This window comes from Triticum urartu, chromosome 3A (genome assembly GCF_056163025.1).
Source record: "Triticum urartu cultivar PI428250 chromosome 3A, HENAU_Tu73, whole genome shotgun sequence".
Taxonomy (NCBI): Eukaryota; Viridiplantae; Streptophyta; class Magnoliopsida; order Poales; family Poaceae; genus Triticum; species Triticum urartu.
The window spans coordinates 658,024,995-658,036,138 of NC_141875.1; the positions used below are offsets into that span (position 1 = coordinate 658,024,995).

Here is an 11,144-nt window from a genome sequence, read left to right on the forward strand (position 1 = left end):
CGGCTACAGGCCTTGAAACGACTATGGGCCCTTAGCCCTCATCTGCCTTCTTGGGCTTTAACATACTTAACTACTGACAAAGTTAACCCGGCCCAGATAGGCCGGTTTACGCCCAGTAGTAATATCCCCAACAGGACCCCCTACCCGAGATCCACGGTTTTGACACCGACATTGGTGCTTTCATTGAGATTTCCACTTTGCCGTCGACAAAAGGCTCGATGACCCCTTCAATCGTCAATAATGACATTGTCCAGGGAGAAACCTTCCCCCCGGACAAATCTTTGTGTTCGGCGGCTTCGTACTATGGGCCAACTCTCTTGGCCGTCTGGAGAAGATCGATAGCTATGACCCTGGCCACTAGGTCAGATTTGGAAGCTTGAACTACACCGCAGATACCCATGGAGACTCGATCTTCAATGGGTTTGAAACCGCAGCGATCGCTCCCCCTCGTACCAATGAACATGACTTATATCTGTTATCGGATTACGTCCAAGAGATGTATCATGTTGCTGCAACGGCTTTAGAACCGAAGAAGATCGTGCCCTCCGAGGCCACAAAGTCCGCGGCGTTGGAGCCGCACACGGACCTGACATCCTGCAATGTTTGCGTCAATGGAACTCTGGACTCATCTCTGGCTATACGTTCCAGACCAGGCACGCTTGCGGACAACGAGCTGGATCGGTTATCGATCTTCGAATTCAGCACCGCAGACATCTTCCAGCACTCACCTTTTGGTGACGTGCTAACCTCTTTAAAGCACTTGTCCTTGGAGGAAGACTCACAGCCGAACTATGTTCGGTTCGAGCTAGAGGCGGATGACGAGGAATTTTGCTTCCCACCTACCACCCACTTCATAGCCACCGTCGATGACTTAAACGACGTGCTTCACTATGGCTATGAAGACATCGACGATATGGACGACAATGCCGACAAGGAGCAAGGCCAAGACCTGCCATTTACTGGATGCTGGACGGTTACCTCTTCGTATGACGTGTACATGGTTGATACACCTAAAGGATCTGGCGACGACAAAGAAGAGCCAGACGCGAATAAACCCTCTGAGACGCAGTCCAAGCGCCGGCGCCCCAAACGCCGCTCTAAGCCTCGTCGCTCAAACAATACCAACACTGGCACCGGAGAAAATAGTACTCCGGGCGACGCCGAAAACAATGAAGACCCTGTCGGACCAACATCCGAACAGGAGGAACAAGACAATAGGCAAGACAACCCTGGTGAACAGGCCATAGAAGATGACTCGGAGGACGTCAGTTACCGTCCACCCTCCGAGGAGGAGGCAAGCCTCGGCAACGGAGACTTCATCGTGCCTGAGGATCCTCTGGAGAAGGAGCTCTTTAAGCTTCAGCTCATAGCCACCGCAAGGAGCCTGAAAAAGAAACAGCAGCAGCTTCAAGCTGAACAAGATCTTCTCGTCAACAGATGGACTGACGTCCTGACAGCTGAAGAATACGGCCTCAAGCGCCCAGCCAAGAGCTACCCGAAATGAAGACTTCTACCTCAATTCAATGAGGAGGCACCGGAGCACACATCTCCCCCGCATAATGTGGAACGACCACCATGTGGTAGAGACAGGGCGGCCGACCGGCCAGCCCGCGGTCGGGATAAAGCGGCAACTCAGCCCGAACAGCAGCCTGCCCCACCGCCCCGTAAAAATAGAGACGAAAGAGTTCGGGGTCACACGTACGACCTACGGCAGACCCCGGACAGTAGAGCAGGACATACAAGATCGATCTACGGATCGCGAGGACGTGCCTCGGGGCACGACGAGGGCTGCCTATTCGGACATGACAAACCTAGCCACGCCCGGGCCGAATGCCGCAGATGGACTCCATCAGAGCTCCGCCGCGATGCAGCCCGCTATAGAGGTGCCGTGCACCCTCTCTTCTTCACAGACGAGGTGGTGGATCACGAATTCCCCGAGGGGTTCAAGCCTGTCAACATTGAATCATATGACGGCACAACCGATCCTGCAGTATGGATCGAGGATTTTATTCTCCATATCCATATGGCTCGTGGAGATGACCTCCACGCCATCAAATACCTCCCATTAAAACTCAAAGGACCAGCTCGACACTGGTTAAATAGCCTGCCTGAGAATTCCATCGGCAGCTGGGAGGACTTGGAAGAGGCTTTCATTGATAACTTCCAAGGAATTTATGTCCGGCCACCATATGCCGATGACTTAAGCCACATAGTTCAACAACCTGGAGAATCAGCCAGAAAATTCTGGACTAGGTTCCTAACCAAAAAGAACCAGATCATTGACTGTCCGGATGCCGAGGCCCTAGCAGCCTTCAAACACAGCATCCGTGACGAATGGCTAGCACGCCACCTTGGCCAAGAAAAGCCGAAATCTATGGCAGCCCTTATGGCACTCATGACCCACTTCTGCGCGGGTGAGGACAGCTGGCTGGCTCGTAGCAAAAACACAGCCAGCGAGGCAAGCCCCGCTGAGGCCAAGAACAGCACCAGCAAGCTCCGGCGCAATAGACACGCCAAAGCAATGGCGACAACACCGATGACACCATAGTCAATGCCGGATTTAGTGGCTCCAAGTCTGGCCAACGGAAGAAGCCCTATAAAAGAAACAATGAAGAACCTTCCATCCCGGACCGCATACTCGACCGTCCATGCCAGATTCACGGCACCCCGGGTAAGCAAACCAATCATACCAACAGGGATTGTTGGGTCTTCAAGCAGGCTGGCAAGTTAAATGACAAAAACAAAGAAAAGGGATCACAAAGTGAGGATGAGGACGAAGAGCCACGGTAGCCGAACACTGGGGGGCAGAATAAATTTCCCCCTCAAGTCAAAAAGGTGAACATGATATACGCTACGCACGTCCCCAAAAGGGAGCGTAAGCGAGCACTTAGGGACGTCTACGCAGTAGAGCCAGTCGCCCCAAAATTCAATCTGTGGTCATCATTCCCGATCACCTTCGATCCTCGAGATCACCCAACTAGTATCCGCCATGGCGGTTCAGCCGCACTAGTCCTCGACCCAATTACTGATGGGTTTCGCCTAACATGAGTCCTGATGGACGGTGGTAGCAGACTCAACCTGCTTTATCAGGACACAGTGCGGAAGATGGGCATTAACCCCTCACGAATCAAACCAACAAAGACTACCTTTAAAGGAGTCATACCAGGCATAGAGGCCCGATGTACGGGCTCAATCACGCTGGAGGTGGTCTTCGGTTCTCCGGACAACTTCCGAAGCAAAGAGTTAATCTTCGATATCCTCCCCTTCCGCAACGGCTATCACGCACTGCTCGGACGAACCGCGTTTGCTAGATTCAACGCAGTGCCACACTATGCTTATCTCAAGCTCAAGATGCCTGGTCCACGCGGCGTCATAACAGTCAATGGCAATACGGAATGCTCCCTCCGAACAGAGGAGCACACCGCCTCCCTAGTAGCAGAAGTACAGAGCGGCCTTCTCAAGCAGCACCATAGTACGGCTGTCGAGCCCTCGGACATCATTAAGAGGTTCCGGACTACACAGCAACAGGATGGCGCGGCTCGTCAAGAACTCGACTAGCAATTCGGCCTCCGTCCCAGTCCCGATGAGGTAGTGGCATTCGTACCACGCGTACACAATTACGCACTCAAAATTCAGGGACGTCGATGGAGGCACAAGATAATTCGGGATCTATAGTTTGGCCAGACCGATCCTGGACACACATACTTTCACTTTTTTTCTTGTTTCAAGTTCCTTTTTCTGCGGGCCTGATCGCAAGTCCTTTAGAAGGATTGTCATACAACGGAGGCAAGCAGCACAGGTGTGTAGGGTAACTTCTATACGTTCTTCTTGATGGTATTCATACTTATTTGTCAGGACCCGCACGCTGCACCATATTGATTCTGGCATGTTAAATAGCCCGGATACTTCTCGCACCATCTGTACAAGATACGCCTTGACGTATCCATCCAATTATAATAAAAATGGTTTGTGGCCCAATTTCTGTGGTTTTTGCTTCTTACTTTGTTTTATTTCGATCTGCTTATCGACTACATCGGTACTCTTTTGTACGTTTCATATTCGCCAGGGGCTACTTGTCGCCCCACAATACGGCAGCAAAAGTCCGAACACTTCTTATATATAAGTTCGGCACCCCGAATTTAGCATTATATGCATCGGCTCCGAATCATGTCTTTGGTCAATAGCTGGGTTGCCCGGCTCCTGTTCTTGCTACCCTACGTTCCGCTCTATCGGCTATGGTAGTAAAGGGAGAACTACTGCGATTGTGCCCTAGCCTTCACCGGATGAGCACCTCAGCAGAGAAAGCGAAAAACTGACTGTCATGATACGGCGAGAGCCGGTCAGCTGTTCGAGGGTTACAAAATCGTTGGAGAATTTTTCCGCGTCATGCGAAAGATCGGCACTTCTCGATCAGATGCTGACAGCACCCTAGCTTGGACCAGGGGCTGGGCACTTGCTTAATTATAAAACTCCTATGGCTAAGTGAGGGCGTTTAAGCCATATAGTCTGATTGCCTTTTTCGTTGCACTAAACAACTCCTCCAAAGGACCATATAATTGGATCAAGATTGTTTAGATCCCATCCCGAACACCTCCGTACTACCTACTTGAGGGCACAAGCCGACGACTGGCCAACCCTTAGATTACAAACAACACGGCCGCACAGGAGGAAACAATTAAAGCATCACAAAATTACATTACAGGCTTTGTTTCCATAATACAATGCAAGGGCAACATGAATACATTTATTCAAATAAAATGTCCTGCGAACATTGAGCTGCCACAAGTCGAGACCCTTCTATGACATCCACAAAATATCTCTCGGGTGTGCGGTGCTCCTTGCCCTCTGGCGGCCCGCTGACAACTTCAACGGCGTTCACCTTCACCCACCACATCTTGCAACGAGCGAAGGCCATACGGGCACCTTCAATACAGGCAGAGCGGTTGACGACGTCCAGCTGCGGACAGGCTTCCACTAGCCGCCTCACGAGTCTGAAGTAGCTGCCGGGCATAGCTTCGGCTGGCCATAGCCGGATCATCACATCCTTCATGGCTAGTTCGGCCACCCTGTGCAGCTCCACCAGCTGCTTCAGCTGATCGGTGAAGGACACAGGATGCTCTGGCGTCGCATACTGCGACCAGAATAGCTTCTCCGTAGAACCTCCTCCTTTGGCTTGGTAGAACTCCGCAGCATCTGATACGCTGCGTGGTAGATCCGCAAAAGCCCCTGGGGAACTCCGAACCCGGGTTAGTAAAAGGTACTGAATCTCCGCATACTTGCTTTGCATCTTAAAAGCCTTACCCGCCGTGATCTTCTTGGCCTCCTGGATCTCATTGAGAGCGGCATGGGTCTCATTCCGTGTGGTCTCCGCGCTCTGACGAGTCTTCGCGAGTTCGGCCCCTCGAGCCGACGCATCATGCTCCAAGGTCTCACATTTTTTCACCGCATGCTGGAGCTCCTGCTCGATTTCTTTAACACGAGCCTCGATTATAGGGGGCGTCCGGGTAGCCGGACTATACCTTCAGCCGGACTCCTGGACTATGAAGATACAAGATTGAAGACTTCGTCCCGTGTCCGGATGGGACTTTCCTTGGCGTGGAAGGCAAGCTTGGCGATGCGGATATTCAGATCTCCCACCATTGTAACCGACTTTGTGTAACCCTAACCCTCTCCGGTGTCTATATAAACCGGAGGGTTTTAGTCCGTAGGACAACCCCAACATACAACAATCATACCATAGGCTAGCTTCTAGGGTTTAGCCTCCTTGATCTCGTGGTAGATCTACTCTTGTACTACCCATATCATCAATATTAATCAAGAAGGACGTAGGGTTTTACCTCCATCAAGAGGGCCCGAACCTGGGTAAAACATTGTGTCCCTCGTCTCCTGTTACCATCCGCCTAGACGCACAGTTCGGGACCCCCTACCCAAGATCCGCCGGTTTTGACACCGACATTGGTTCTTTCATTGAGATTTCCTCTATGCCGTCGCAATCAGGACGGATGCCTCTCCCCGTCTTTAAAGACGGCGCCGTTATTAAGGGAGCCTTGGCCATCGGCCAAACTCTTTGGCTAGGTGGTTTTCTTATGACCTCCTGTTCGGCTGTTGCGCCGACGGTGACCTCTCGGGTCATCAAAAGCAATCTTCACGTCAGCTCGGAACTCGTCGAGCAGTTGGATCCAATGGAGCTCTCTTCCGTAAACGAGCTCTTGGATCGCATCGCCGCCCTGGGGGTCACTACGGATTACGACCAGGTTGGGCTTAAACCTGATCTAAGAGAGATTAATTTTCCCCAAGTCACCCATCATGTTGCCGTGGTAGAGCCATAGTGCGGCGACCCTTCATCTATCTTAAGGACTAGCTACGTCCGGATTCCCGATCCCTCCAAGCCGGATACCCGCGGAGGGGAGGATGTAACTCAAGACATGAACTTAGAATCAGGCAACAGGCTAGATTCATTGGACAACATCCAAGAATCCAAACTTCAGAGTTCGGAAACTCCTTGGCCTTTGAATCTCAGATTGGGTGAGGTTTCGGATTTAATTCCACCCACCCACCCGAACATAAGCGATCTATCCCAAATCAGGCAAAAGCCTGAAGAAACAGTAAATCATTACTGGGCGAGGTTCCTCCTGGTTATGAATAGGATAAAGGACTACCGCGAGGAAGACGCAATCTCAATCTTCTGCAATAATTGCATGGACAAAGGAATCCTCAATGCCATAAGTCGTCGTGATATTACACGCTTCGCTGACTTGGCGTCCATAGTACAAAAGTACTGTGCGATGGAAAGCGCCTGGAAAACCAAAATAAAATTTTGGGACAATCCGGCCCTGAATAGAAACCTCGTCCGAAATAAAAGGGTGCATCATCGTCAGACACCCGGGTTAAAAACCAAAAAACCAAAACCCTCTACAGGGCATGGAACCGTACTGGAGGGATGGCTTAATGGACCCTGTAAAATTCATAGTACAGAGGACGCCACACCAACTCACAGCCTTAGAGCATGTTGGATACTCCAGCAGGTGGCCAAAATGGGCGAAGATCTCCTAATTCCGGAGGCCGCAGAAAGCCACCTCAGGGACTCCAGTACAGTCTTAACAGTCTTCGAGACTTTCGCATCAAATAATATGCGAAAAAGAACACTCCGCAGCCTCGCCGAAGTCTATCAAGTAGCAACAATACACCCATGGAGTGACACGGCTATTACTTTTAATGCCAGTGATGAACCTAAACTCCGAACAGCTCGAACACCAGCCGCATTGGTCCTCAGTCCAATAGTGGACGGCTTTCGCCTCACCAAGGTACTCATGGACGGAGGCAGCGGATTGAACCTCATTTATGAGGAAACCCTTCAAAAAAAGGAAATAGACTAGAACCGCATCGAGCGAAGCAGCACAACCTTCAAAGGAATAATCCCCAGTCGGGAAGCGCGCTGTACAGAAAAAATCACACTAGATGTGGTGTTCGGTACGCCGGATAATTATAGGTCCGAAGAGGTCACGTTCCAGGTGGCCCCGTTCAGTAGCGGATACCACGCTCTGCTAGGGCGGGAAGCGTTTACAATCTTCCAAGCAATACCCCATTACGGGTACATGAAGCTCAAGATGCCCGGGCCGAACAGAATCATCACTCTCGCTAGTGATCCGGACATAGCACTCCACGCTGAAAACAAGACAGCCGCATTGGCCCTCGAGGCACTATCCGAAGCCCTAGCGGCTGAGGAACTGACTACACTGCGCTCCATGGTAAACAGGGATGATGTGATACTCGACAAAGTATCCAAGTCCACCTCCTTTAAACCAGCGGACGAAATAGTCAAATTCCAGGTCGATCCAACGGACCCCAATAAAACAGCTTCCATCGGGGCACAATTAAACCCTGATATAGACGCCGCACTGCGAGAATTCCTATGTGAAAATTGGGACATCTACGCCTGGCTCCCTTCAGACATGCCAGGAATCCCACGCAGGTTGGCCGAACACAGCTTAAATATCCTAAAAGGATTCAAACCGGTCAAACAAGCCCTTCGGCGTTTCTCCGAACCCAAGAGACAGGCCATGGGAGAGGAGCTAGCCAAGCTACTGGAGGCTGGATTCATCAGAGATATAAAACATCTGGATTGGCTAGCAAACCTGGTGATGGTACCAAAGAAGGACAAATCCTGGCGCCTGTGCGTTGATTTCAAGGACCTTAACAAGGCTTTCCCAAAGGATCCCTTCCCCCTCCCCCGCATCGATCAAATTATCGACGCCACTACAGGACACGATTCGTTGTGTTTCCTCGACGCATACTCCGGTTACCATCAAATCAAGATGGCAGAGTCAGACCAAGCCACAACGGTATTCATCACACCATACGGCCCATTCTGCTTCAACACAATGCCCTTTGGGCTCAAAAACGCCGGCGCAACATATCAGCGCATGATTCAGACATGTCTAGCAAACCAGATCGGCAAAACAGTGGAGGCATACGTAGATGATGTGGTCGTAAAAACAAGACATGTCGAATCTCTAGTAGACGACTTGAGGCTTACATTCGATAACCTTCGAAATTACGACATCAAACTCAACTCGGAAAATGCGTTTTCGGCGTTCCAGCGGGAAAGCTCTTGGGCTTCATCGTATCCGGCAGAGGAATTGAAGCAAATCCAGCCAAGATCCAAGCTTTGTCGCAATTGGATATCCCAAAGGACCTTAAACAAATACGAAAATTAACCGGATGTCTGGCGGCTCTAAGCCGCTTCATCTCCCGCTTGGGCGAAAAGGCACTCCCCCTTTATCGCCTCCTTCGGCGCACCGAACACTTCGAGTGGACGGATGCCGCCACGGCCGGATTCAACAAAATAAAAGCCATATTGGCAACAAACCCAGTCCTGGCCGCGCCAAATATCGGTGAACCAGTGCTATTGTACATTGCTGCAACCCACCAGGTTGTCAGCGCAGTGCTCGTCGTCGAGCGAGAAACGGACGGACACAAATTCCCCATTCAAAAGCCGGTCTATTACGTGTCCACTGTCCTCACTCCATGCAAATCACGGTACCCGCATTATCAAAAGATTGCATACACGGTATTCATGGCATCCCGGAAGCTACGACACTACTTTCAAGAGTGTTCTATAACAGTAGCATCGGAAGTACCACTCAACAACATCATAAACAACCGCGATGCAACGGGCTGGATTGCAAAATGGGCCATCGAGCTCCTCCCGTTCGACATAACTTATAAGCCACGGCGAGCTATCAAGTCGCAAGTTTTGGCCGACTTCGTCGCAGAATGGACAGAGGCCGAACTCCCTAAAGAGTATGGCACATAATCAAACTGGACCATGCATTTCGACGGCTCCAAAATGTTGGCCGGACTAGGGGCCGGCGTCGTTTTGACATCCCCCACAGGAGACACAATTCAATATGTACTCTAGATTATGTACACGGACTCCAACAATGCAGCCGAATATGAGGCGCTTTTACATGGTCTCCGGATGGCAGTATCCATGGGCATTCAACGCCTAGAGGTGCGCGGGGATTCGAACCTCACGATATCCCAAATAAATGGAGACTTCGATGCCAAGGATCCAAAAATGGTAGCTTACCGCAACACCCTCTTAAAAATGTCAGCTCGGTTCGAGGGGCTCGAATTTCACCTCATATCCCGGGAAAACAATCAGGCAGCAGATGTCCTGGCACGCATCGGCGCAAAGCACGATGCAGTCCCCCCCAACATCTTCTTGGAAAGGCTGTTCAAGCCATCCGTAGTATGGGAAGGGGAACCTGGTAATAACAGCCTGAACCCAACCGCACTGTCCGACACCGAACAATCTGACATAATCGGAGGCTCTGCCAATGAAACTACAACTTCAGCCCACGTAATAATGGCCGTCATCGCCCCGTGGACAGAACCATTGCTAGCCTACCTTACTAGGCAGGAGCTCCCAGAGGACCAAAATGAGGCACGCTGCATAGTGCGGCGATCTAAGGCCTATAAAGTCCATGAGGGAAAACTTTATAAGAAAAGCACTACCGGAGTCCTTCAAAGGTGCATCTCCGAAGATGAAGGGCGGAACTTGCTGGCTGAAATTCATGCCGGACTTGGTGGTCATCACGCTGCAGCTTGGTCCCTTGTAAGCAAGGCTTTCCGTACAAGCTTTTATTGGCCGACGGCCCGGGCAGACGCTCAGGACTTGGTCCAACGATGCGTCGGTTGCCAGCTTTTTGCAAACCAAAGCCATATGCCACCCACCGCCCTCCAAACTATCCCCATCACTTGGCCTTTCGTGGTCTGGGGGCTTGACATGGTTGGACCCCTTAAAGGTGGAACCCACAAGAAAAAATACTTACTGGTCATGGTGGACAAGTTCACCAAATGGATCGAAGCCAAGCCTGTTAATACGGCCGAATTCGGACTGGTGATAGACTTCATATCCGGGGTCGTACACCGTTACGGCGTCCCCCCCAGCATCATCACTGATAACGGCACGAACTTTACGGCCGACGAGGTAAAACTCTGGTGCAAAAACATGGGCATCAAGCTCGATTATGCCTCCGTCTATCACCCACAAACTAACGGCCAGGTCGAACGTGCAAATGGTCTTATTATGAGTGGCATCAAACCCAGATTAGTGCGGTCCCTCAAGGAATCCAACACGCACTGGGTAGAGGAGCTCGACTCCGTGCTCTAGGGGCTGCGGACCACGCCGAATCGCACCACCAGATACACACCATTCTTCATGGTGTAAGGCACAGAGGCCGTTTTGCCTTGCGACATAATTCATGACTCACCTCAAGTGCGCATGTACGAAGAAAGAGAAGCCGAACTTGATCGACAGGACAGTTTGGACACCTTGGAGGAGGAGCGTGACGTGGCAAAAGCCCGTTCCGCATTCTATCAATAGCAGGCTCGAAGATATCAAAGCAGAGAATTACGGGCCAAAAGTTACAATGTTGGCGAACTAGTTCTACGCCTGCTGGACAAGAAAAAGGACAAACTGAAGCCCAAGTGGGAAGGTCCCTTCATAATCGACCAAGTCCTGACTGGTGGAGCGTACCAACTGCGAGATGCATCGGATAACCGACTCGAGCCGAACCCATGGAACGCAGCCCGTCTCCAACGATTCTATGCCTAGCGCCGGACTCTGTGTTTGTCTC

General features: G+C 51.1%; 1 pseudogene; it reads left to right on the forward strand.

Moving 5' to 3' along the window:
• The first annotated feature begins 218 nt into the window (after positions 1 to 218).
• On the forward strand, positions 219 to 3,558 carry LOC147981139 (uncharacterized; annotated as a pseudogene).
• Positions 3,559 to 11,144: the final 7,586 nt, after the last annotated feature.